The following is a 27,723-nucleotide window of genomic DNA, read 5'->3' as shown; positions in this document are numbered from 1 at the left end:
CCTCTCTTCTTCTCTCGCTCTCTCTCTCCCCCTCTCTTCGTCTCTCTCTCTCTCTCTCTCTCTCCTTCACTCTCTCTCTGTCTTTTGATGAGCGCTGGACACACCTTCTCATCATGTTTTTTTGTCTTGCAGGCTGTGACCTACGGATTGTCCCAAGGGAACCGCCAAGTGTCTTCATTTCATTTCAGTGTTCATTTCAATAAAAGTTCATTGGTTGCTTCGAAAGTGAATGTGTGATGCTCATTTCTGTGACGACACATGCATGTCACCAGTTGTGATTGTGCGACATCAGGCGGATTATTTCGTACATGTTTAGGTGTATCTGATGTGGCATGTCTTTGGTCAGGGGGTGCCAGGGAGGGGTTGTCTTGGGTGTGGTGTCGGTGGGTGTTGTGGCCCTCTTGGAGGTCCGTGCTGCATGTTCAGTTGCTCCATGGTATCTGTTTGTCTTCAGGTGTGGCTCTGGGCTGTGCTCCCTTTTGTGGTGCAGGCTATGGTCCGACTTTACACCAGGTCAGACAGGTGTTAATTTCCTGCTGCTAACGCGCCTTATCGCATGTTTTGTGTTCTTATCGCCGATCTGGCTGGTCGTTGAGAATGTTGAGGTGTTGTGTTGTCGCAGTTTTTGCACGGGAACGCCTACTCTGCATCTCATTAGCGATAGTTGTGGGGGTCCTCTGTGGCGATGTTTTTCGCGGCTGCTATTGCGGGTAAACTGGTGCTGTGGGCTGTTAACACCAGCTTGTGAATGGGGAGATAAATTTATCATGACTTTGGCTGCGATAAAGTGGAGTTAATTCTGCAATAGCTCCTTTGAATATGCCCCCTAATTTGGTAATTCAGCCATCAGCCTGACTCTCATTACTCAAAATATCAGTTATGAGAGTTGAGTTTTATATAACAATACATATACATGTCCCATCAAAAGCATTTGGAAGTCAGACTTTACATGCACAAATGGCTCTGTCAACTGCAGCCTTATTTTGATAATTCAGTAATGAGCCTGAATCTCATTACTGAGGCTGTCATTATAGGGTAATGCAATACAAATATACATCTAACGCTGAATATTCTATCCCCCCAAAAACTCTTGGTCCCCCAAAATGGACACACATCAGTTTAGGGGAGCTGTACAACCACTCTTCTCTTGGTACCACGGCTCCTGAGCTCACACAATATCACACCATCTCACAAATTACATCATAGGTGCATCCTATGGAGCATACAACTGCGGCATAAGGACTTGCAATATAGCCTAAATGCAGTTCCTATGGTGTATGGCCATCTATAATAAATGTTATAACTGGTGTTAGCATTTAAAGTTGAGTACCAGTAGAGGCTAATATTGCAAAAGGTGGGGCATAAGCGATAGGTGTGAATTGCAGCGAGGGAGAAGACAACTCCTCCATAAAAATTCAGGGCAACATCCAGCCCATGACTAAGGTGTTTTTACATAATATAGCTAAGTAAGGAACTTACAACACTATTTACCAATACATTGGCTAAAAAATAAAAACGTACAACTGAAGAAGCATGCAGGATTCACGTTTCAATACTTTCATGTTGTGACACTGAAGTTGGATCATCTACCAAGGAGCTGGGAGATTTATCACCCTAAGGGAACCTTAAAATGTGAAAGTAAATGGTACTTTTTTAGCACATTTTCAGCGAAGAACAAAGCAGTTTGTTCTGCAGGCTGCTTATATAATTGGTGGAGGAGACTGGCTTAGAATATGGTGCTCACTTATTTTAATGAAGCACCCTGCACTAATCCAGACAACCCTTATGGTAATTTTAGTGGTCTTAGACAACCATAGAAAGCTCTCTATGTGGTAGCTGTGGAGAGCAGCCTCAGGCTTCGTCTAGGAGTGTTAAGCAGCTTGTTTTACCAGAACTAATCATATAGTGTAGGTTAAACAAAAAAGAACCACACAGTGTAGTTATAAAAATAAGTATATTTATTATACACACTCACTAACACATTGGTATATCTCCTACCCAGAGATATCAACACAATACACAGAATATTTGAATTGTAAACAGGTAAGTAAGCACAAATACACAGGGGTCCCCAGGGGGAGACCAAACCATATACTAAAGAAGTGGAATGCGAAAGTCGGGACTTGGACCAGGAGACTCAGAAGAGTTAGGGACTCAAGGAACCATCCACGGTAAGTACCCTGGAACCACATGGAGGTTTTGTGCATAGTGGAAACACAGCTGCATTCTCAATGCAAGTCAATGGGAAAATCGCGGTTACAGTTTTCAAGGAGAAGGACCCTTCCCAGTGGACCCTGAAGAAACCCAGTGAAAGACAGAAGGTTGGAGAGTCACCCCACCCGTGGATACCCCAGGAACCAGGATATCTACACCAGGGAGGTCGGGTGGATAGGTGCAAAGTGACGTTAGAAACTGCCATAGACCACAATGGAGGACTTGAGGGAAGATACTACTGGTGACGAAGGTGAAAGAGTCATCCAAGGATGGATTCTTGAAGAGAAGAACCTGCAAGCAGAGGGGACAGAGTCTATGGGCCCGATTCACAGAATGAACTTAAGACTCAATCCTAAACTTACTACTATTTTGGTATTCACAGAATGCAGTTACTACTTTTGACATTCACAGAATGAACTTACTACTTTAGGTATTCACAGAAGTTAGGATTTTGTTGTTAAGTCTGTCTTAAGACAGACTTAAGACAGACTTAAGTTAGGATTTTGTCTTAAGTCTGTCTTAAGTCTGTCTTAAGACAAACTTAAGACAAAATCCTAACTTATGTGAATACCAAAAGTAGTAAGTTCATTCTGTGAATGTCAAAAGTAGTAAGTGCATTCTGTGAATACCAAAATAGTAGTAAGTTTAGGATTGAGTCTTAAGTTCATTCTGTGAATCGGGCCCTATGCCACTCCCAGGTGACCAGGAGGCACGGAAAAGCAATGACCACCAATGACGGAAGATGCAGGAGTGATGACGGTGACTTCGTCGCTGCAGCTGTGAGGACCAGGTGACACTGTGGAATATCAGGAGCCATTCATGAGCTGCTACGTCGAAAGTAAAGAACCAGGGGGTCAGTCTCCGGCGGGAGCACCAACAAGTCTCGGCAGCAGCAACGGATGTAAATAAAAAAGGAGCAAAGACTCACCAAATGCAGGAGGGTCAGAACAGGCCCAAGCAAGCAGGGGAACCCACTGAAGCCAAAGAAGACCCTCAAGAGGACCCACAGGACGGAGGCACAGGAGTCACAAGAGGACCTCGAGCAGCCCACCAAAGATGCAGGCCCACGGTGCAGCGGATGCAGTGAGGACGAAGATCTTGGCAAGAATCGAGGCTGGAGCTACTTGTAGCCCAAAGATCTCTAGAGTACAGAGCCAACTGCCCTTGGCAACAGCAAGGTGACGCGGTGCACAGGGGTTCAGCTCCGGCAGTTCCGATGAGAGATACTGGCCTCAAACTTGCTGAGAGGACAGGTCAGGCCTCGAGGGAGTTGCAGAATCACCACCTGTGTTGCTGTGCCTTTCGGAGTCAGTAGGATGTCAAAAGAAGCAGACTGGTCAGCTTCATTGCGGTGCCTGCAGATACAGGGGAGTGACTCCTGCACTCCAAGAGAGATTGCTTTGGGTGTCTTTGATGCCCACAGGCCTGTAGAGGAACCTGGATGAAGTACAGACACAGATGACAAAGAAGATTTGCAGAACAGCAAGACCAGGAGAAGCACGAACGTCCTCGATGCAGTCTCGGTTCCAGGCGAAGTCCAGCGAAGTTCAAGGTGCCCAGACGGTCGAAGTGGTTTCAGGTATGAATCTTATCCCATGATGAATCTGTAGAGCCACCCACGGGTAAGCCCTTAAGTCCCCTAGCGAAAGGGTTGGGACAATTTAAGGGTCCCTCCCAGAATAGAGAATAGGGGCTGGACAGAGGGGAGGATACTCCCATGTCCTTTATCCAGTTTCGCACCAGAGCGGGAACCAAAGGGTCCCTAAACTGAATCAAACTGGAGTATGCAAGGAAGGCACCAAATGTGCCCTTCAAAGCAGTCTGGTGTCACTGGAAAGCGTCCCCACCCTAGCCCAATACACTAAATCCTGTCTGGGAGGTGGTTACACCTCTCTGTGACGGGAAACCTATTGTTCTACCTTTCCCTGCTTGAGCTCAGCTCAGCAGCAGGAGGTCAAAATCGTGTTTGGGGTCGGCAGCAGCACTAGCTTGCTGGCAGACCCTGAAAGGCTGGCACCGGGAGCACTGAGTGCTTCCCTGAGGAGCCCCCTGCGGTGTGGAATCATACCTCCAACACTGTTACCAGTGTTGGAGGTATGATTCCAACATGTTTGATACCAAACATACCCAGGTAAGCACAGCCAATATATAGTTAACTATCGCTTAGTTATGCATGGCCACTATATGTATCAAAACAGCTGACCGCACTTAAAAAAGGGGGAACATCGACTCCGAGGTTTGTAGGCGGTGTCCTGCTCATGCAGGGCACCCTCACACTTATAACCTAGCACCCTACCTTCAGGATTGAAAGGCCTGCCTTCGGGGTGACTTATAAGTTTTAAGTGAAGAGACCTCAAATAGAAGGAAACTTATATCTGCCGTAAGTGGTGCTAGCACCAGCTTACACAGGCTACAATGACAGGCCTGTAGTCACAGTTTGAGTGGTCTCTCATGGGTGGCATAATACATGCTGCAGCACATGGGAGACCCCTGGTGTACCTATGCCCTTGGCACCTTAATACCATATACTAGGGACTTACATGAGTAAGTCAGTAGCCAATTTGGAAAGTTGCAAAGTACTTACCACTGTCAAATTTAGGGAAAAAGCACAGTGACTGGTGTCCTGATTAGCAGGATCCCCGTCAGACTCGACATAAAACAGAACACCAGAAAAAAAGGGGGTAACCATCAAAGCAGATCCTACTTTCTTTCAATGGGTATGCAAAATGGCGTGAACAATCTACTTGGAGGAGTCGTGGGGTTACGCTGAAGACACTGGGGGTTGGCCTTCAGAGGCTCAATGAATGCCTTCTGAACAAAAGTTAATCTCTCAGAGACCCCAGGAGTCTACCAAGTCTATGGGCATGTAGACCACCCAAATGGGAACAGTCTGCGAGGGATACAACTCAGCTGTGGTCACAGCTCTCAGACAGCCAGACACTTCAAGCAGGCAACACAGCAACCCACCCTATCCCTCTAGATCTCTTGCTAATATTTATTACCTACCCCCACAAAGTGGTTGAGAAACTGTCATTCATGCACCACGCAAACTAGGGGCAGATGAAGCTTTCTGCCACATATCACACATTCTCAGATCCGGCAAAGAGGCCTTACACCAGCAATAGTGCTTATTTGCATTCTCATCCTTTGAGCTATTGCCTTCTACATATGCCCACATGTATCACCAACACATCTATAGGGTGGTGGGCAGCAGGACAACACATCTGAACACCCCAATAGGTCTGAGCACTATTAACCATTTTTGTCCATGTAATGTCATGGTCAAGTACATTTGAAGTTCATTCTTATCATTTTGCGCAAATGCCTCCAATCATGAACTCCATCCATCGATCCCTCCCTCCCCGCTTCTTCAACCTAGACAGCAAGGAAACCAGCCACCAACTAACCACCATCTTCTAAGCATCCATCGCCACAGCCCACTTTTCCGACGCATGGAAACCCGTAGAAGTCATACCTCGCCTCAAGAAACCCTCCGCTGATCCAAGTGAACTCCAGATATACTCCCCATTATCTCTACTTCCTTCCCTGCCAAAGTCCTGGAGAAGGCCATCAACAGGCAACTCATAGAACACCTGGAGAGAAAGAACTGGCTAGATGCATCCCAACCCGGTTTCCCTCCCAGCCCTGATCGCAGCCATGGCTAACATCCGTACACCTACTCGACATCAGAGAATCACATACCTGGTCCTTTTCTACCTCTGCACAGCTTTCAACCCTGTATCCCACCCCGCACTCATCAAGAGACTGCACCTGATCGGGATCAAGGGAGATGCACTCAGATGGATTGCGTCATTCCTCAAAGGATGAAAACAGAGAATCCGTCTACCTTACTTCGCCTCAGAACCCACGAGCGCCATCTGAGGAGTACCTCAAGGTTCAACCTTCAGCCCCACCCTCTTTAATACCTACATGAGGCCTTTGGCTGACATCATCAGAACCCACTAACTCAACATTATATCCTATGCTAACGATACCCAGCTTATCCTCTCGCTCTCAGCAGACCCCACCACTATAAGACCAACTTCCACAACTGCATGCAGAATGTCGCTGACTGGATAAAGGACAAATGTCTGAAGCCCAACACTGACAAGACCGAAGTGCTGAGCTTTGGCAACCACACCTCCCTCTGGAATGACATCTGTTGGCCTGTCTAACTCACACCCACTCCCACACCAAAAGACCACGCCTGCAACCTCAGCATCATCTTAGACAGCAAACTCAACATGAAACACCAGATCAACAGTCTCCTCCGCCTGCTTCCACACTCTCCCCATGCTCCTAAGAATCTTCAAATGGTTCCCCGTCATGCAAGTCCTAATCACCAGCTGCCTGGACTACAGCAAAGCACTGTATGCAGGAACAACCACCGAACTCATGAGAAGGCTCCCAACGATACAGAACTCAGCGGCCAGACTGATCCTCAACCTGCCCAAACAGACCCGCAATCACCCAACACCTGAGGAACCTCCATTGTCTCACCATCCAGGAAAGATGCCAATTCAAGATACTGACATACGCCTACAAAGGGAAACAACCTTTACAACGCAACTTTTACAACGAACTACCATTACAACGAAACATTTACAACGCAACATCCATTACAACGCATGCCATTACAACGCAACCATTACAACGCATGACACTACAACGCACACCACTACAACACATGTCATTACAATGCAGTCATTACAACGCATACCATTACAACGCATAACATTACCATCCAACACTTACCCTACTGTTGCACCCCCTGGAGTTAGAATAGTAATTTTTACCCCTACACTATCCAACACTTACCCTACTGTTGCACCCCCTGGAGTTAGAATAGTAATTTTTACCCCTACACTATCCAACTCTTACCCTACTGTTGCACCCCCTGGAGTTAGAATAGTATTTTTTACCCCTACACTATCCAATACGTACCAAACATGCAATGTATTGTTATGCGTTGTAATGGACTGCGTTGTAAATGTAGTTTTTAAAATTTCGTTGTAATGGCATGCGTTGTAATGGAATGCGTTGTAATGGATGTTGCGTTGTAAAAAATGCATTGTAAACGTATGCGTTGTAAACGTGTGCGTTGTAACGTCATACATCCGCCTACAAAGCCCTCCACAACCAGAGACCAGCATACATGACCCAACGCCTGAACTTCCACCAACCACCCAGAAACCTGCGCTTTGTCTCCTTTGCCCTCGAACAGACACCACACATCCGCCGAAGCCCCAGTGGAGGCCGCTACTTCTCCCAGCTTGCTGCAAATCCTGGAACGCCCTCCCCTTCCGAACCTCACCTTCCCTTACAGATTTCAGGAAGTGACTTAAGACCTGGCTTTTTGACTAAGCCCAGCACCCATCCCTTGGATACCCACACTGACACTAAGCTGTGCTTTACAAGTACTGGTTGATAGATTTGCCTTAATTATTACTCTGACAGGTGAAGTTATCAACATTTATTCAGTACCTCGGAAGGTGATCTGTAGGGGATATAAATAGGGTTGACCTTTCTCGAATCGGTTTTACCTCCAGACACTGATAAATGCATGACAGAGCCCACATGGATCTGCAACCTCTCAGCAAAATCTAAATTTCATTTTAACTCAAAAAGTCAGTCTCCGTCGCTAGTCTATCTGTCCCAATGTTCCAAAATGACTGCGTAGCCATCCAATCAGCAAGCAATAGCACACGGCATTCACAAAGTATGTGCAACTCAGTAGTTTTAAAAGGCAGCAAAAACTCACTTCCAAAATCAGCAAAGCTACAAGCAACAGCCATATGGAAAACTAAATGTACGAATTTATTTTAGAGATCTCTATAGCATTGCTCATCACCTCATCGTTATTTCATATTGCTGTACAGTTAGAAATGAAAATCCAGCATAGTGGAGTATCAGGAGCCTGACTGCCTTTGAGCCTTGACCCTTACCTGATATTTCTCACTCGGTACCATCAGTTGTGTGGTCTAGTGAAAGGCTAGCTTTAATATTTCATTTTGTAGGAGTTTCATGAAGTGCTGAGGTGTAAACTCTGCCGTAGGTCAGGTTCAAAGCCTTCCACAACGCTGTGCTTAGAACTCCTAGGAATCTGCCTCTGTATTTTATTCTCTATTCTTCAGTAACCAGCATGGGCATCCGCAGAAATTTTTCCGGGGGGGGGGCGCTAACCTGGCAAATGAAGGGGCGTGGCTAATGTTAATCAATAGGGGCGGGGCTAAAATGGCAGACAATCAGGATCGGGTAATGCTCAGGCCAAGCTGAGAAAAAAAAAGTGGTGAATTCTGCATTTGAAACTGGACAACAATTAGAGCACACATATGAACCCTAATATTACACCCTGGCCCCTTAAAACTCATACATTCCCTAATCCCTGAAATTAGCCCCCTGGCACCCAAAAACCCATAACCCATACCCACCCTGACACCTAAAATTGTCCCCCTGGTACACCAAAACCCATACCCGCCATGAACCCTAAAATGTCCCCCCTCGCAACCCAAAACCCATACCCACCCTGAACCCTAAAATTACCCCCCTGGTACCACAAAACCCATACCCACCCTGAACCCTAAAATTACCCATGCCCCCCAAAACTCATACCTGCCCGGAACCCTAACATTACCCCTGGCACCCCAAAACCCATATCCACCCTGAACCCTAACATTTCCCCTAGCACCCCAAACCCCATACTCGCCCTGAACCCTCAAATTACCCCTGGCACCACAAAACTCATACCCACCTTGAACCCTAAAATTATCCCTGCCACCCCAAAACTCATACCCACCCTAAACCCTAAAATTACCCCACTGGCATGCCAAAAGCTGAACGCTATGGGGCAGATTTACAAGCCCCTGCGCCACTTTTGTGTCACTATTAACATGGGAAAAGTGTCGCAAAAGTGGCCCAAGGGGCTTGTAAATCTACCCCTACAAGCTTACACTACACTCGCATATTCGGAGGGGACTGTCCTCCTTGAGGTTTCCATGCATGTAAGTCTAAAACACTGTAACCTAGATATGCAGCCAGTAGGTAATGCTGGTGATGCTGCAGAATGCATTAAAGTTACTGGAACTTACTGCTGCCTGCTCTTCTGATACTATTCGGTGGAGTCGGGCTGATCAGCAGCACTGTCGTCCTGGCATCCAGCCCCTCCCAAAGGTCTCACTTTCTAGATAGGTGTTGGTCAAATGTCTCCTGGATTCTCCTTGCCTGGGCCTCCTCTGCTTCTTCGTCTGTGCCCTTGGATGCAAAAAGAGACAGATCCATGGCCCTGTTCACCATTTATCTGGTGAGCAGCGCCATGGATGTGTATTCCATACAAGTGCACAGACAGCAGGGGGAAAGGGATGGCAGTGCAGGTGACGCTTTTCCTTTGTAAAGTCATTCCTGCTGGCGTCATAGCCCATGGTTTGCTGTCTGTGCACTTGTATGGATACACACCTATACAAGTGCACAGACAGTAAACCCTGGGCTATGATGCCAGCAGAAATTCCTATACAAAAGAAAAGCGTCACCATCCCTTTCCCCTTGCTGTGCACATCTTCCCACTCCCACGCCATTACCAGGCAGCTAGAAGTGGTGATTTGTCATTCTGGGGGAGAGGAGTTGACGTGAGGTTTAAAAGAGGGGTGAACAAGGGATTGAAGACACTGAGTGGTGACCGTGATGGGGCAGACATTTAATGCAGTTTCCTTTACAAATAGGTTTATTGTACAAATCTAATTTGACATACTCGCAGACAGCAAATGCTGCTGCCTTTCCATGGTGTCTGAAAGTTTTTTTCAGGAAATTGGGTCGACGAGCTGATCGGGTTATTTTCTTCCTTCATGTGGTGATGATGAGTGGGTTGCAGGGCGCCTGCACTTGTCGCCTCTGTCATTGATAGCCCCCTCCATCTGAATGCCAAGGATCACCGCCCCCCCCCCAACCACCGGCACCTGGAGGGGTCGTGGGATGCCTAGAGTGACCAACTGGCATGGGTGCAAATTCAGGAGAGTGAGTGTAAAAATTCAGGACAAAAATTCAAGACAGGAGGTCAAAATTCAGGACAAAAAGTAAGGTTTAAAGACACATCAGAGAAGGTTGCGCAATAGTATATAAGTAAGTAAATAGACAACCACTAAATTACAAGTGAAAATAAGTTTATATTAGGTTGAGACAATTGTGCACTTCATGGTTTGTCAGTATACGTGCAGCTTTAAGCAAATGTGCAGGTCTTTTTATGGTAACAAAACTGCCCCCACCTTTCCAGCTCCCAGAGAAAACGCCTGATGCCCGTTCCGGCCAGTCTGGCCTTGATACCACTCTCCAATGGCGCCCCTCATCTTCACATAGACCCTCTCTCATGTGTATTTAATTTCTTGTATAGTGCTACTCATCCCAAATATGTGGGGCAGAGTTTTGGAGTGCGTTACTACACACACATATTATATAGAGACAATCACTCATATAAATGAGAAAGTCAATATATAGGAAATGTTGCTTTAGATAATGGGGCTTACAATGTGTAATCATACTTTCATCCATTATTCAGTCTTTCACGATTCATTCTGATCTTCCATCTGTGTGCCAATCCATGTCCATATTCATCCATTTACAAACCTATCCATCACGTTTCCTTCCATCCATCTGTACACTCATCCATCCACTCTTCCACACATCCATCCATTAACTCATCCATCCAGCCATTCACCTGTTCAGTCATCCATTTACACATCCCCCTTCCTCTTTCAATTCCCCTTTCACTTAGCCATCCATCCTTTCATCCACCCACCCATCCATCTACTCATCCACTCATGAATCCCTCCATTGAACCTATCATTCATCTATCCTTTCTCTCATCCATCCACCCTTTCTCTCATCCATCCACCCTTTCACCCCTTCACTCATCTATCCATCCTTTTGTCCATCTACCCGCCCTTTCACTCACTCATCCAGCCTTACATCCACCCTTTCACTCATCCGTCCATCCATTCACCCTTTCACTTATCAATTCATTAATCCACCCTTTCACTTATCAATTCATCAATCCATTCATCATTTCACTCATCCATCCACCCATTCACTCGCCCGTCATCCACCCTTTCACTCATCCATCCATCCATCCATCATTTCACTCATCTATCAAACCATCCATCCATCCACTCATCCCTTAACTTACTTACTCACTCACCTTTTCACATTAATTATGAGACCCATCAAGGACTCCACCCTCGCTGTAGTTCCTAAAGTAAGGGGTGGGGTGGAGCAGGGTTCACTATGCCCCTGCACATAGGCAATCTGAAAAAGTGGAAGGCATGAGTCATGCATGATGCGCAGGGCCTTGACGTGGGGCGACTGTGACATGGTGTTGTTTCCAGAGCTTTAAGTGGGATGAGAAAACTAGGGGGTCTCTTCAAAAGGGTGTTTGATGTAACAAAATGTGTGCCTTAAAACACATAAGCTAAAATTCTGTGCTTAATATAATGTGCCGCCTCACTGGTATTTTTGTTGCTTCTGTCATTGCATCCAGATATATAATACAAGTAACGTTACACTTAGAACAAGTAACGTTACACCTACAACAAGCCAGAACTATTGGCTTTGTCAATGGTTGTTAGTTGAATTAAAAAAAAAGCAGCAATCATGGTTGCTGTACTAAAACTATAATCCTATCCTTTCAACTTCTTTCACCGCCTTCCTTTGGCTAAGTGGATTCTCACCTAGCAGCAGCATGGGCGTTTTTGCACTTTCATGTGACAGAATGCCCTGCCCTGGCCCGAGGCTGGAGGAGGCCACCACATGCTGTGCCAGCCCAGACTGACCCATTGTCATTCTGTATGGGGCAATCAGCCCCACACAGAATGATAATGGGCGGGGTGGGGCTGCTCTTGTGCTCAGAGGAGTGTGAGGCGCCCCATCAGGGAGCTAAGGCCTTTTGCAGGTGAACAGCTCTGTTCCCTGCAATGCTTAAAAGCCCCGGCGTCAGGCCTCACTCCTGGATGCATTTGTACAGATGGGCTTGCACAGGGGGGAGGCAAGGAGAGGCGCTCCAGGGGGGGGGGGGGGCAAACGCCCCTCCTTGCCCCCCCCTGCGGACGCCCATGGTAACCAGATGCCATGCAGGAGACCACATGCTCCTGGGTAGGATGTACTGTGGGTACCAGATGATTTTACATGTATCTTGGGGTATTTCTTCCAATATGCCTTATGCACTGTAGAGAGGATTTTTAACTTGATTCTCTCTTCTTCTGGCAGCCAATGAAGTGTTTGCAAAGCTGACTTTTCATACAGAAACCCATTAGACAAATCGTCTCTACCCAAGGATATCCATTATTCCCAAGACATACTTTTACAGCAAGAAAGTTAGTAGCCGCTGCACATATTTTAGGACTGCTAAACAACAGTAGTTGCCACTAGTGGGAAATATGGAATAACAGCTAAACCACAGCAAATTAGGCACAAATGAATTATTACCATTCTCTTTGAATACATTACAAGAAAATGCTGATCCTTCAACATCACTATACTACCAATATCTCTGCTCTTATAGTGGATTATGGATAGCGAAACCTTATCGAACCCTGCAAGCAGCCACTGTCCAGGAGTCAACATGATCTAAAATGCTGCTGAGTATCCCAGACTACAAATTTCATCAGCGGATTAACTGCAACCAAGCAACATTTTTACGAGAGAATTGAAGTAATATGTTTTTATATCAAATGATCTGAGTGGGCTGTCCACTGTATTTCCTCTTCCTTGATGGCGGGGGAGTTTTTCATCTAGCTACTGTCCCTGGGCTTCTATGGCACCCAGGCTCCATCTCCTGTGCGAGCCGGGTCAAAGTATGGGCAGAGGGGGCAATTATTTGTGGCTGCCAATGGTTAAGGGATGTGTGTGCCCAATGTCTAGATCAGAGGTCTCTGAGGGTACGTGACTTGATCACCGGGAGAGTGGGGGGAGGGAGAGTTCACCAATGCCTGGCTCAGGCACATTTGAGGATCATTGCACTAATGAGCGGGAGAAGGGCAGTGAATTAAAATAACTTAAGAGCGCAAACTTCTTTTGCACACATCAAAGACAAAGGAGAGGATTAAGGGTCTTGGGGACAGCCTCCAATCAGCGAGGCTATGGAACTTATACACAGAGTCAGCAAGTGCACTGACTCCAGGTGGGCCTCTGAGCAGGATATGGTGTTACCGCTAACATTGCCGATTTTGATACTGGAGCCCCGGGACGCCGCGGACCAGGTATGCGCATGCGCATTCCTCGTGAGAAATGCGCATGAGCGGGCGGCCGTGCATGTGCATTTGGATGGAAGACGTGGTCCGAAAGAGAAGAGGGAGCCCTGGGACGCCGCGGACCAGGTAAGTGCCTTTAATATACTTTTCAAGTATTTTTTAGCTGAAATTAGGTATGTGGATGTTATGTTGGTTATCATTCCCTTTGCACTTGTCCCCTGCCTGCCCCCGTACCTGCCGCGCGCTCCCTTGCATTTGCATGCATGACGTCAGCTGGCATTCTCCTATGTTAGCTGACAGTTGGTATGACAGTTATTGGTGACAGTTGCAGCTGTCAGTTGTTTTGAGCTGGTGACCTGAGCGCTGCTACTTTCACTGGTGTGTCGTTTTAGGACAGAGAATAAAGCTAAGGCACAAGGCGTGATCCTTCTTAACAATATTGGCGATGAGGATGGGATACACTGAAGAACCCACGACAGGAAGAAAGAGTTAAAGTGATGATGAATGCACCAACAGGTACCCTTACTGCCATTTTCCTGTCTGTTGGCTACTTACTTGTGTGCTTTACTTGCTGTCTGCTGTAATTGTGTGCCCCGTCCTTGGTCTATAGTTTCACTGTGTGATTGCTAATTTATTTCGTGTTTTCTCCCCCTGCGCCGATCACCTCGCTCTGCCCCTGTGACCCCCGCCCCGCTTCCCGCCGCCGTGCTCACGGCCACGCCCCCTTTGCCTTCTGTGCCCTCCCCGCCTCCCAGCTGCTCCGCCCTCCCTCCCACTTGGCCATATATGGCGACCGCGCGGCGCAGGTGAGCGTGACCTATTTACAGGACACTCCCGCGCCGCACGGCCACCAGCTGTAGCGTGTGCTACTCCCTCCCGCTGCCGCCCTCAGCCTCGCTGAGCCCGCCCCGTGGACCCTGCCCCCCCCCCCCCCGCTGCATCTCCCGTATTTTTTCGCCTGCTGCCGTTTTCCTGTCTGTTGGCTACTTACTTGTGTGCTTTACTTGCTGTCTGCTGTAATTGTGTGCCCCGTCCTTGGTCTATAGTTTCACTGTGTGATTGCTAATTTATTTCGTGTTTTCTCCCCCTGCGCCGAACACCTCGCTCTGCCCCTGTGACCCCCGCCCCGCTCCCCGCCGCCGTGCTCACGGCCACGCCCCCTTTGCCCCCTTTGCCTTCTGTGCCCTCCCCGCTCCCGCCTCCCAGCTGCTCCGCCCTCCCTCCCACTTCGCCATATATAGCGACCGCTCGTAAGGTAAGCCCGTCTGCGCCCGTCCGCGCCTGGACCGCGCCCAGTGCCAGGACCCCTGGCCCCCGCAGACACCAGCCCGCCCGCCGGACCTACAGCGCCACCGAACTCAACGCACTCAACGCCGGCCGACTCCCGGGTTGCTACCAAGCCACCCCGAGACGTACCCACGGACCCTTCTGCTGCAACTCCTGCAAGTTCACCTGCATCCGGACCTGCACCACTCCAGCAGTGCCCAAGACCTCGACGAGCAACAGCAGCAGCCACCTGCAGTGCATCCTGCTCAACACCCGATCCGTCCACAGACACGCCGTCGAGCTCTGGAACCTGCTCGACACCACATCCCCAGATGTCGCCTTCCTCACGGAAACCTGGATGAACGCCTCCTCAGCGCCCGACATCGCAATTGCCATCCCGGACGGCTACAAGATCATCCGGAGGGACCGCGTCAACCAGACCGGAGGAGGCATCGCCATCATCCACAGGAACTCCATCCGCATCACGACCAACACTGACGACACTCTCGCACCCGCCGAGCACCTGCACTTCCAGATCTACATCAACCCCAAGACCACCCTCAGAGGCACCCTCATCTACAGACCCCCAGGACCACGCACACAATTCAGCGAGGACATCGCCGACTTCGTCAGCCCGCATGCCCTCCCCTCTGCTGACTACATCCTCCTCGGGGACATCAACTTCCACCTGGAGAACAACAACGACCGCAACACCACGACACTGCTGGACAACCTCGCTAACCTCGGACTTAAGCAACTGGTGACCACCCCCACCCACTACGCCGGACACACACTCGACCCCGTCTTCTCATCCAGCAAGGACGTCGCCTTCAGCCACGCCACCGGACTCCCCTGGACGGACCACAGCTGCGTCCACTTCAGCTTCAAAAGGACCACGATCCACCACCAACAGCAACAGGTCGCACGCAGAGGCTGGAACAAGATCACAGCCGACCAGCTCGCGACTTCCCTGAGCAAGAACCCACCCACCAGCGCAACGAGCCCCAGCCAAGCGGCCACCAACCTCACGAAATGGATCAGCGACTGCGCAGACGACCTCGCCCCTCTGAGGACCCCGCCTAGCAGACCTGGCAGCAAGAAAGCCCCATGGTTCACCGACAAACTCAAGAGCTCCAAGAATGACTGCAGAGCCCGTGAGAAAGCCTGGCGCAGAGACCCAACCCCGGACAACATGACTGCCCTCAAGCTCGCCACCCGAAAACACCACCAACTGATCCACGCCACCAAGAAAACTGCATTCAAGGAACGACTGGACAACAACGCACACAACAGCAAGGAACTCTTCAACATCGTCAAAGAGCTCTCCAACCCCAACGCCGGAAACAACGACATCACCCCTTCGCAAGACCTCTGCAACTCCCTCGCCTCCTACTTCCACAACAAGATCGCGGACATACACAACAGCTTCAGCACTCAACCGACGCACACCTCGACCGAACCACCGCCCCCCACCACCACCCTCCGCGCTTGGACCCCGATCAGCACCGAAGACACCATCCGCACGATGAACTCCATCCACTCCGGATCTCCGACCAACCCTTGCCCTCACCACGTCTTCAACAAGGCCGACTCTGTCATCGCACCCCACCTGCGGGACATCATCAACACCTCCTTCAACACCGCTACCTTCCCGGAGAGCTGGAAGCACGCCGAACTCAGCGCTCTACTGAAGAAACCATCAGCCGACCCCACCGACCTCAAGAACTACCGTCCCATCTGGCTGCTCCCGTTTCCCGCAAAAGTCATCGAGAAGACCGTCAACAAGCAGCTGGCCGCCTTCCTCGAGACGAACGGATCCCTCGACCTCTCGCGGTCTGGCTTCCGGGCCAACCACAGCACCAAGACCGCCCTGATCGTAGCAACAGATGACATCCGAGCCCTGCTCGACAACGGAGAAACAGCGGCCCTCATCCTCCTAGACCTCTCCGCGGCCTTCGACACTGTCTGCCACCGTACCCTAGTACAGCGCCTCAGCAACGTCGGAATCCAGGAGAAGGCACTGGAATGGATCACCTCCTTCCTCGCCGGAAGGACACAGAGAGTCCGCCTCCCCCCTTCAGATCAGAAGCCACCGAAGTCATCTGCGGCGTTCCTCAAGGCTCCTCGCTGAGCCCAACCCTCTTCAACGTCTACATGAGTCCCCTCGCAGCCATCGCACGCCAGCACAACCTCAACATCATCTCCTACGCCGACGACACCCAGCTGATCCTCTCCCTCACCAACGACCCCGCCACCGCCAGAGCCAACCTACACGAAGGGATGAAAGAGGTAGCCGAATGGATGAAGAACAGCCGCCTGAAACTGAACTCGGATAAGACGGAAGTCCTCATCCTGGGATCCTCACCCTCCGCCTGGGACGACTCCTGGTGGCCCCCCGCCCTAGGCAGCGCACCCAAACCAACAGACCACGCACGCAACTTGGGCTTCATCCTGGACTCCTCCCTCTCCATGACCAGACAAGTCAACGCCGTCACCTCGTCGTGCTTCAACATCCTTCGCATGCTGCGCAAGATCTTCCGGTGGATCCCCACTGAGGCCAGGAAGACGATCACCCAGGCCCTCGTCACCAGCCGACTGGACTACGGCAACTCCCTCTACGCCGGAACCACCGCCAAACTCCAGAAGAGACTCCAGCGGATCCAGAACGCCTCAGCTCGACTCATCCTGGACATCCCCCGTCGCAGCCACATCTCCGGGCACCTGAAAGACCTGCACTGGCTCCCGGTCAACAAGAGAATCACCTTCCGCCTCCTCACCCACGCACACAAAGCCCTGCACAACCAAGGCCCAGGATACCTCAACAGCCGCCTCAACTTCTACTCTCCCAATCGCCAGCTTCGATCGACCGGCCACGCCCTCGCCGCCGTCCCCCGCATCCGAAGAGCCACCACAGGGGGAAGGTCCTTCTCCTACATCGCCGCCAAGACCTGGAACTCCCTCCCAACCCACCTCCGCCTGACCCAGGACCACCTCGCCTTCAGGAAGCAGCTCAAGACCTGGCTGTTCGAGCAGTAGCGGACCCCCCCTCCCCCAGCGCCTTGAGACCCTCCGGGTGAGTAGCGCGCTATACAAATGCTTTTGATTGATTGATTGATTGATTGCTTCCGGATAGTAGACATCTAACAATCTTCATTTCGCCATTTGGGTGTTACCGATTCAAAAGAGTACCGTTTGGATTGGCATCGGCGGCTGCGCTTTTCCAGAGGCTCATGCAAGAAGTATTTAAAGGGATGAAAAATGTACTTATATTCCAAGATGACATTCTTGTGATGGGAAAAGACGAAGTAGACCATGAAAAGAAATTGATTCGGGTACTTAACATACTGGAAAAGCGGGGGTTGACAGCAGAACTGAAGAAATGCAAGTTTGAATTGAAATTACGCAGGAGGGAATAAAACCTAAGGAAGAATTACTCAAGACGATTAAAGAAGCACCAATACCTAGTAATAAAAAGGAACTAAAAGCTTTTCTAGGATTGGTAGAGTTCTATTCAAAGTTTGTAAGGAACTTTTCTACCAAAACCTACAACATAAGACAACTGTTAAAATCAAAGAACAAATTTGATTGGACTTTTGATTGTGAGGAAAGTTTCAACACATTAAAACTGGATAAATGCGAGGCTCCACCCCTACAAGGTTTCGACACAAGCCTTGATAGCACTGTCACAACTGATGCAAGTGGAAGAGGTATTGGAGCTGTTCTCACACAGACTGATAAGGATGGTAAAGAAGAAACTATAGCCTTTGCATCATGCTCACTAACCCCTACGAAGAGAGGTACCCCGTTATTGAGAGGGAGGCGTTAGCCTGTGTGTGGGGGCTTTTCGACAATATATCTGGGGAAGAAAAGTCACCCTGCGGTGTGACCACAAACCACTCACGAAGTTGCTCACCGTAAAGGGTATATACAACGCATCACCTAGATTGGCACGTCTGTCAATTAGGTTAATGGATTATAACTATGAGGTACAATACTTACCAGGAAAAAAGAATGTGGTAGCAGATTTTCTAAGCAGACTACCTTTAAAGGACCAAACTGAAGAAAACTATAAAGAAGAAGAATTGTGCGTAGCAAGCATTATTGAGGAATTCCCAAGTATAAAGAACAATGAATGGATCATGGCATACAGGAAGGATGAAACATTGCAAGAAGTTAGCAAATTCATTATAGAAGGGTGGCCATGCAAGAAGAACATGAAGAAAGAGCTTAGTCCTTTCTGGGAACTCAGAAACGAATTGTCAAAAGAAGGAGAACTTATCTTAAGACAAGGCAAAGTCATACCACCAACATCGCTAAAAAAAAAAGTACTAGACCTATGCCACGAGAGACACCTTGGAATTAACATAGCTAAACAAAGGATCAAGAGCTGGTACTGGTGGCCTGGATGTGATCTAGAGGTTGAAAGAGCTGTGAGACATTGTACAAAGTGCGAAAATTCCGACAAATCGCAGGTCACAATAAAACCACCTCTACAACCTTTAAAATGTCCACAAATGCCTTGGGAGAGAGTGGGAATTGGCATTATGGGGCCCATCCGCTACAAGGAAGAACAGGTGAAAATTGTGGTTATGGTGAACCATTTCTCAAGGTGGCCGGAAATAAAGTTATGTAACAAGGTTGAGACACAGGACATTGTCATATTTTTAGATAAAGGTTTCACAAGAGAAGGAATACCTAAAAGCATTGTGAGCGACAACGGAAGCCAATGCACCTCAGGAGAATTTAAAGGGTATATAGAAAGAAATGGTATAAAACACAAAACTACATCAGTGTACCATCCGGCAGGAAATGGAGCAGTAGAGCGCTTCAATAGAGTAATCAAAAGCACCATACAACTCGCAAACAACAACGGCCTGTGTTGGAAAAAAGAAGTGTACAAAATGATATGGGCATACAGGATTGCACCAAATGAAAGTACACACTACAGCCCTTTTTAGTTCAAATCTGTTTTATTTTTAACACAGCGTTAAGCCTACAACCTCGTGCCGAGGCCGGCCGCGTATGTGATAACTCTCGTGTTTCAGTGCCAGCGTGGACAGGGAAGGAGCTTTAACACAGCGCCTTGCCTACAACCCTCCAAGGAAGGCCGGCCGCGTGGCTTAGGGGTGCATTGCGCAGAGACTTGTCATATGCGAGAGTATGTCCGCTTTTGCGAGGAAGGCGTGGGGCGTGCAACTTGCCCAACTGTCATAAACTACCCAACAGGGCGCAACAGTCTCATAGAGAGACGAGGGCCAGAGCGGCAAGTAGGAGAAAAGGAAGTAGGAGAAACTAAGGAGCCTGAGGGTAGGCAGAGAAAGAGAGGGAGGGTGGTGGGTACGCGCGGCCTGCTGGTGAGCAAAGCGCAGGGGGGCGTGTGTGGTAGCAATAGCAGCTGTAATGTGCATGGTGATCAAGGACACAGCCGGGCCGGGTCTGCGGGGACAATTGCATCCTCGAAGAGGTGCAGAGCGCGGAGTCTAGTGGGCATATGTCGCGCATATTCTATAGAGCAGAAGTGTCGCACCAAGGGCTCCCAAACCGCCTTGAAGCGTGTGTCCCGCGCCTGCAACCTTGCCGTGAGTAGCTCCATCACCAGGACCTGCCAAAGGCGCACAAACCAGGAAGCTATGGGCGGCGCCTCTGTTCGCTTCCAGTACAAGGCAATGAGTTGTTTAGCTGCACCCCGCATTTGGAGCGTAAGGATCCAGTCGCTGCGGGTAAGCGCCTTGAGTGCGGTAGGGTGGATGCCAAGGAGGATCGTGCACACTTCCTCAGGCAGGGGGAACCCCAGCACCCCTTTGATATGGCTAAGCACCTCCTTCCAGAAAACAGCCAGGGTCGGACACGTCCACCATATATGCACAAAGTCACCAGTCGCAGAGCCACATCTCCAGCACGTCGGCGAGGCGGTGGGAAACATTTTGCTAAGACGTAGAGGGGTGTAGTACCATTGCGTGAGCAGCTTATAGGCGTTTTCCCTCTGTGGGATACTGCGGTACACCTTGGGTATATCCCGCCACAGTCTGTTCCATTGGGGGAGGTCAATCTCTTTTTCCGACGCCAATTGCCATTGTCTCTGATAGGGGTGTGCAGGCTTCTCGAAGGGCGTATACGCCCGGGTGGCCGCTTGATACATGTCGTCACTCGCAGTCCAGTGGCGCAGCTGAGCGTGCTGCAAGCCAGCCGTCTTCGGCACCCTAAATTCCTCCCTGCAGTCCTTCCAAGTCTTGGGCGAGCCCCCAAGGAAAAGGTCTCCAACTACTCTGCAGTCCCCTTGTGTCCATTGGTCGAACGCCCGAGTCTGATGAGCCGGGGGAACTGCGGGTTCCCCGCTATCAGGGTGTGCGGGGATGGGAACGTGGTGAGACCTCGAGACATGGCTACACTATCCCAGATGTCCAGAACCGTTTTTGTGGGGACTGCAAGGTATGCACTTCTGGAGCGTGCCGCCCGCGGGAGCCAGGGCAGATCCCATATGGTACGTCCTGTGACCGCTCGATCCATGTGGAACCAATGCTTGTCGCTTTCACGTGAGCCCCACTCTACCACAAAGCGGAGGTGCGCGGCCCAGTAATAGTGCACCAAGTTGGGACATGCCAGGCCGCCTCTATCCCTTGGTTCCATAAGAACCTTCTGTGAGAATCGGGGGCGCTTCCCGCCCCAGATAAAGGACGTGATCTCGCGCTGGAGGCTCCGAATGCAGTGGAGCGGGATAGGGGTGGGCAGACATTGGAATAGGGATAGAATTCTAGGAAGGATCGACATCTTAACCGCGTTAAGGCGTCCCAGCCATGAGATCATCAGAGGCTTCCACTTCCGAAGGTCCTCTAACACCGCTTTGCGACACTCCGTCCAGTTTACCGAGGACCAGGAATCTAAGCGGGGGGTAAGGGTAAGGCCCAAGTACCTGATGTGGTTCTCCGCCCATTGATAGGGCACAGCCTTCTTCAGGGATGGGATGTCCTCCGCAGGCACAGTGAGGTTGAGTGCCCAAGATTTAGTATGATTTATTTTAAGGCCCAACGCTTGTTCAAATAGACAAAGCACCTCGTGGACCGCTGGGAGGGATTCACAAGGGTGCGTAAGGGTGAGGATCAGGTCGTCCGCGAATAGCGCCACCTTGTTGTCCCTCCCCCCATGGGCTATTCCATGTATTCTAGGGTCGCGCCTTATCAGTGCCGCAAGGGGTTCCACTGCAAGGGCGAACAGGAGCGGCGAAAGTGGGCACCCCTGCCTCGTGCCTCTGTGTATCGTCAGTGGTGGCGTTAATTGACCATTTACCCTGATTCTGGCCTGCGGCCCTAGGTATGGGGCCATAATACTCGCTATCATTTTGGGGCCTAGACCCAGTTTCTGGAGGACCTCTTTCAGGAAGGCCCAGTCCACCCGGTCAAAGGCCTTCTCCGCGTTAAGCGAGAAAAGACAAGCCGGGATGTCCCAATGCCGCACCGTGCCCACCAAGTGTGCCCACCAAGTGTGCCAGTCTGCGCACATTATCGGCCCCCTGCCGGTCCCGGATGAACCCCACCTGGTCCGGGTTCACCAGTCCCGGCATGTAAGGGTCGAGTCGCTTAGCCAGTATCTTGGTAGAGATCTTCAGGTCGGTGTTCAGGAGGGCGATGGGGCGGTAGGAGGGACATAGCGCAGGGTCCTTCCCCGGCTTCGGTATCAACGCAATCTCCGCCATTCCCATATCAGGGGACGGACCAGATGTGTCTGAGAAAGAGTGGAACAGCCTCTGCAAATGGGGGCGAAGTTGAGTCTGGAAGATTCGGTAGAAGGTCAGTGGCAGGCCATCTGGCCCCGGAGTTTTCCCCGCGGGGAGATCTTTAAGAGCCGCAGAGACCTCATCCTCCAGTATGGGCTCTTCCAGCTCCATCGCGCATACTGGCGGTAGCGGAGTCCCCTCGTATTCAGCGAGGACGGCCGCTCGCGCCTCCACTGATGTGGATTCCCCCGCGTACAGAGAGATATAGTAGGCTACAAAGGCATCCTGTTTGGCTCTTTCAGTGACGGCACTAGTACCATCCTGGCGTTGTACAGTAGCAATATGGGCTCTGGCTGCTCTCGCCCTCAGTCTTCCTGCCAGCAGGCGTCCCACCTTGTCTCCCCCCCCTCATAGTACTTTTGTTTTAGCGCTAGCAGGGAGTGCTCCGCCTTGTTGGTGCGTAGGAGGCGAAGTTGTCCCCTAAGGTTCGCTAACTTCCTCCTGGACGCCAGGGAAGGTCGGTCCTTGTCCTGTGCCTCCGCCTGTTTGATCTCACCCGTTAGGTCAGCCTCCAGCTTATAGGCCGCCCGTCTTCTCGCTATCGCCAGGGAGGTAATGTGACCCCGTATGGTGGCCTTAAAGGCATCCCACACTACCGGGAATGGCGTTTCCGAGATATCGTTGATAGCGAAGTACGAGTCTATGGCTTCCCGGATGCTGTTAACATCCTCCGGGTCCCGAAGGATGCTCGGTGGGAGGGTCCATCTTCGTTCCCGGGGAGTTTGCGCCAGTGGATCCTGCAGTGTCAGTTCTACATGCGCGTGGTCCGACAGCGAGATATCCGATATGGCAACCTTCAGCGTGTCCCGCATCAGGTCTAGGGAGGTAAAGAAGTGGTCGATGCGCGAGTAGGTGCGGTGGGAGTGCGAGTAAAAAGTGTAGTCGCGAATCCCCGGGTTATGATAGCGCCACGCATCGATGAGTCCTAGGTCCGTAATCTGCTCCCTTAGCGTGGCTGACATCGCGCCCGTGCCGCTAAACGCGTTGTCCCCGCGGTCTATGTCTGGGTCCCATACTAGATTGAAATCCCCGCCTAGTATTGTGCGCGGTTCGCCGGTCTGAAACTGTTCCCGTAGGAGCGACTGGAGATATTTATCTTGCGACTGGTTGGGTGCATATACATTACCTAGAGTGAACTGCATCCCTCCCACCTGAACCGTGGCCCGAAGGAAGCGTCCATCGCCACTCTTGTAGGGTTTTGTGGATCCCCGCTTAAAACCAGCTCTGCACAGAATCGCCACCCCCGCCGTTTTAGTGTCAGCCGATGCCCAGAATTGTGTGGGGTATCTCGGATGCGCCATGCGTCTAGTGTCCCCCCGCAAAAGATGTGTCTCCTGAAGGAAGACAATGTCAGGGGAATGATGGAGAAGGTAGCGCCATACCTGATTCCGCTTATTGGAGTTAAGGCCTTTGACATTAAGCGTCAGGACCTTTAGGGGCTTAGGAACGTTCACCGCCATGACACTAAGGGGGTTAGAGCCGCCTCATCACCCAACATCTCCCACCCTGTGGAGCGAAGGGGGTCAGCCTCCCCCACCCACCGCAGTCACGCAGGCATCTCCGATAATCTCCGAGCCACCACTCTACACCAAGGGAGAAGAGGCCTAGTACAGGAAAGGCTCAGATGAGAAGTAGGAAGAATAGTACAAGTAGGAAAAAAGAAAGTACATAGAGGGTATATAACCACAACAGGCCAACATGGCCGTAATATAATGTCCCAGGTTCCGGGCATCCTCTACCCGAGGGTTTGGATGGTCTCAGGAATGTCACTTCCTAAGGGACAAATAGGGGGGTGTTCTGCTAGAAAGGTGGGTCTCGGTTGCCCCGAGGCCCGTCTGCCCCGCTGCCCAGGGCGGATTCGGGGGTCGTTAACACAAGTTCAGCGCAAAGGTAGACGTGTCTCATCAATCGGCTCAGAAGCGCCAGGCCCCAACGGTGAGGAGACCACTCCTGGACTGTAGGACCGCAAGGACCGACCCTCATGGTCCCCTTCAGGAGAGCAGCTGCACCCCATGTCACTTCTCCTCAGCCCCTTTTCTCGCTGGTGACTCATCAGGGCCACCTCCAGTGCCCAGCTGTCCCCACTCATCGGGGTGGCGGGTTCAATTCCAGGGGCGCACTCTGCCAGCGATGTCTGGGAATGTAGTCTCATAGGGGCCACAGTAGTGTAAGGGTCGCCCTATCGCCTTTCAGGGGGCGCCAAGCCGCGGTAGTTGTCTATTACAATATCAGGGATTGGGGCGGTGTTCTCCTCGCTGGCCGTTGATTACCTAAGGTCGGGAGCCGGTCCTCTGCAGTTCACGGAGTGCGGGACTTCGTGAGGTGCCCCTCGCGGTCATCTTCAAGGGAGCGAATGTGTTCTATGATATCCCGCTTGGCCTGGGACGGGGAGCAGGCATCCATTGGGGGTGTTCGGCGATGTCGAGTCACCGTGGTCCAGTCCGGTCGGGCCGGGAGTCTCTCTTGGCGCTTGGGGCGGGAGGGGCTGCGCTCCGGGGATTCCGGAGAGTCCAAGCAATTGTGCCGCCTCGCGGTAGGAGCGGATGACTCTGCGCTTGTCCTCCCAGCGAAAGATGAGGGCAAAGGGATGTCCCCACTGGTAGGGTATGTCGAGAGCCTGCAGCTTCTCTGTCACCGGGCGGAAGACCTTCCTTCTATGCAGCGTGTTGGGGGCCAAGTCTTGGAAGATTTGGATCTTGTGCCCTCCGTAGCGTAGGTCCTGCTTGTCCCTCGCCGCTTTCAGTATGGCCTCTTTCTCCATGAAGTAGTGCACTCGGGTTATAATGTCCGGGAGGAGGCCCGTCTTGCCTCCCGCACCGAAGATCCGATGGGCACGGTCCAAGAGTGGCGGGGGGGCTTCTTCGTTGCCCCACACCTCGTGCAGGAGTAGGGCCACATAGGCCATGGTGTCCGTCCCTTCTTCCCCGAGTGGCACGCCCCGGATACGGAGGTTGTTGCGGTGCCCCCTATTTTCAAGGTCCTCCTGCTTGACCTGGAGCTCGATGTTTTGCTCCTCCAGGGCCGCCACTCTCTGCCACAGCTGCTCCATATCTTCCGTGCGCGTATCAACAGTTTTCTCGAGTCCGTCAACCCTGTCTCCCAGCTCGGTCACTTCCTTGCGCAGCTCTTTGATGCACGAGTGCACCTCCGATCTCAGGGACCCTATCTCCGATTTCAGGTCTGCCATGAAGGATGACATGAAGGCCTGGATCACCGGCGGGGAGGCAGCAAGAGGCGGCGGCACCTCCTCCGTTGGCGCTGACGCTCCTGCTTTGCCCCACATGGCAACCACCGATGTGTCCTTGGACGCCACCGCCGAGTCCGCCCTGCCCCCTCTGCCGCGGGTCATTGTCAGTCCGGAGCGCAGGGCCCAGCCACCCGAAGCGTCGCCCGTCTCCGTGGGCGCGAATCCTCGATGGCGCTGCAGTAGCGTGGGGGCAGTTTAGTAAACCACCAGTAGTCTTCTCCCCTCTCGAGCACCTACTCACATGCAGACCCGCTTCGCCCAGGAGATGGGGTAAGGCCTGTGCCCTCATCAGGCCATAAGGTGGCACCAATGTGTGAGCGGACCGCTATGGGGGCCAGCTCCCCCCTCGAGCCAAGGACGCTGCACCATTCACCCCCGCGGCACGTGACGGTCCCTCACGGGGGTAGCCGAGGTGCACTCCGCTCCCCCACCACTGTCGTTCCTCTCGGGGGGCAAAGGAGCAGCGCACAGATCACCCCACGGCCCCAGTGCAAATGGAGGGGTACTCACGCGGCTGCAGTCGTTCCTACCCCTCGTCCCAGGCCGGCCGGCCAGGCCGCGGGGGTGCAAGCACCAGCGGATGAAGCGGCCCGCCCAGCCGCCGACAGCAAAGTTCTCTCCAGGCAGGGGGGCCGGGCCTCACTCCTCCCGCAGCACCCGTCCAGTAGGCAGGCCCAGTCCGGCCCGCCGGTGAGGGGAGAAGCGCGCGAGCCGCCTCTGCAGCCACCCAGGCAGCGTCGTCTTCTCCGAGGTCCCCTCTGAGGCGGGGGGTGGAGGGTCCGGTCCAGCGTGGGCGCCCAGGCAAGGGCAGCGGGGTGAATAGCGGCGCAGGGCCGAGGCCAGCAAGCACCCCTCGAGGCAGGGCCCCGTCGCACTCACCGGGAGCCCCGACGGGCAGCTGGGTCGGGCACCCGGGCCAGAGGCACCAGTAGGAGTAGTCAAGATGGCAGCTGTGACTCAGTCCGGGGGCGCGAGATGGCGGGCAGCACTTGTAGTGGGCCTAGTCGTGGCGCAGTAGCCCAGGGCGCTGCCGAGGCATCAGGCGGTAGGCAGAAGGGGGTTGCAGTGGAGACAGGTCACTAGGGGGCCCCCACGGCAGCCCGTGGTCCCGTGGCAGGGTCCCCAGACAGTGGGTCAGCCGGCGGCTTTCCCGCGTCTAGCGCGGCCGTGCGCCTCTGCCAAAGCCGGGTCCTCTCGTAGGGCCGGCAGCCGAGCGACCCCCACACCCTTGCCCGGGGGTCGCCCCGACACCGGCCGCTCCGTCTCCTCCGTCCGCTGGTCTCGCTACGCTCAGTCCGCGTACAGGGATACACCTCCGAAGGTCCTCTGGTGGCTCCGATCACCCCCTCAGCGTTGTGCGCCGCCCGCAGGGGAAGCGCGGCCAAGGCTACGGCCGCCAGACGCGGTGAAGAAATGGCGGCGGTGCACCGGCAGCAGAGCGTCAAGGTCTCCAGGTGGCCTCAGCTGGGTCTCTCGCACCAAAGTGGCCGCTCCGAGGGTCGCCTCACGTCCAGGGCTCAGATAGGAGACGGGGCCCCCCAAGTAGCCCCCCGAATGTCGCTTTAGAAGGCTTATTTAGGCAGCGGGGCAGCGGAGCTCACTCGAGGTGCGCCCGTTCACATCGCCGCCTTTGCCACGCCCCCCACTACAGCCCTTTTGAGTTGATGAGAGGGAGAACACCACTATCAAAGGACAATATTGGTTGGCTAATGGCTGCAAGGTGAGCAGAATGGTCAAGCGAATCAGCAATGGAAAACATCAAACAAAAACAAAGTACTTACAAGGAAAAATATGATGCAAAACATAAAAGCAAAGAAATCGAGATCAAAAAAGGAGACAGAGTAAGAGTGAAAAAAAGTGGATTTGTTGAAAAGGGGCAAAGTAGGTTTACTCAACCTATGGTGGTAGAAGAATTCTTTTGTAATTCTGCCCGCCTCAGTGACGGGAAAGTGTGGCATGCGTCTGCACTATCTGTTTGCAATCCTAAGGCAAAG

The 27,723-nt window shown here is 51.9% G+C and overlaps 1 protein-coding gene and 2 long non-coding RNA genes across 3 annotated transcripts in view; 2 read left to right on the top strand and 1 right to left on the bottom strand.

Moving 5' to 3' along the window:
- The window catches only part of LOC144769447 (uncharacterized), a 28,488-nt gene extending 28,300 nt beyond the window's left edge, over nucleotides 1-188 (top strand). The window contains exon 3 of the long non-coding RNA XR_013598697.1: nucleotides 133-188. This is a non-coding gene — a long non-coding RNA (uncharacterized LOC144769447). The remainder of the gene's footprint in view (nucleotides 1-132) is intronic.
- TMEM140 (transmembrane protein 140) overlaps nucleotides 1-27,723 on the bottom strand; it is a 161,659-nt gene that overhangs the window by 114,797 nt on the left and 19,139 nt on the right. The window lies entirely within an intron of this gene.
- LOC144799331 (uncharacterized) overlaps nucleotides 13,732-27,723 on the top strand; it is a 104,235-nt gene continuing 90,243 nt past the window's right edge. The window contains exon 1 of the long non-coding RNA XR_013603796.1: nucleotides 13,732-13,961. This is a non-coding gene — a long non-coding RNA (uncharacterized LOC144799331). The remainder of the gene's footprint in view (nucleotides 13,962-27,723) is intronic.

Source organism: Lissotriton helveticus, chromosome 1_1, assembly GCF_964261635.1.
Source record: "Lissotriton helveticus chromosome 1_1, aLisHel1.1, whole genome shotgun sequence".
Taxonomy (NCBI): domain Eukaryota; kingdom Metazoa; phylum Chordata; class Amphibia; order Caudata; family Salamandridae; genus Lissotriton; species Lissotriton helveticus.
This window is presented reverse-complemented; position numbering and strand designations above follow the sequence as displayed.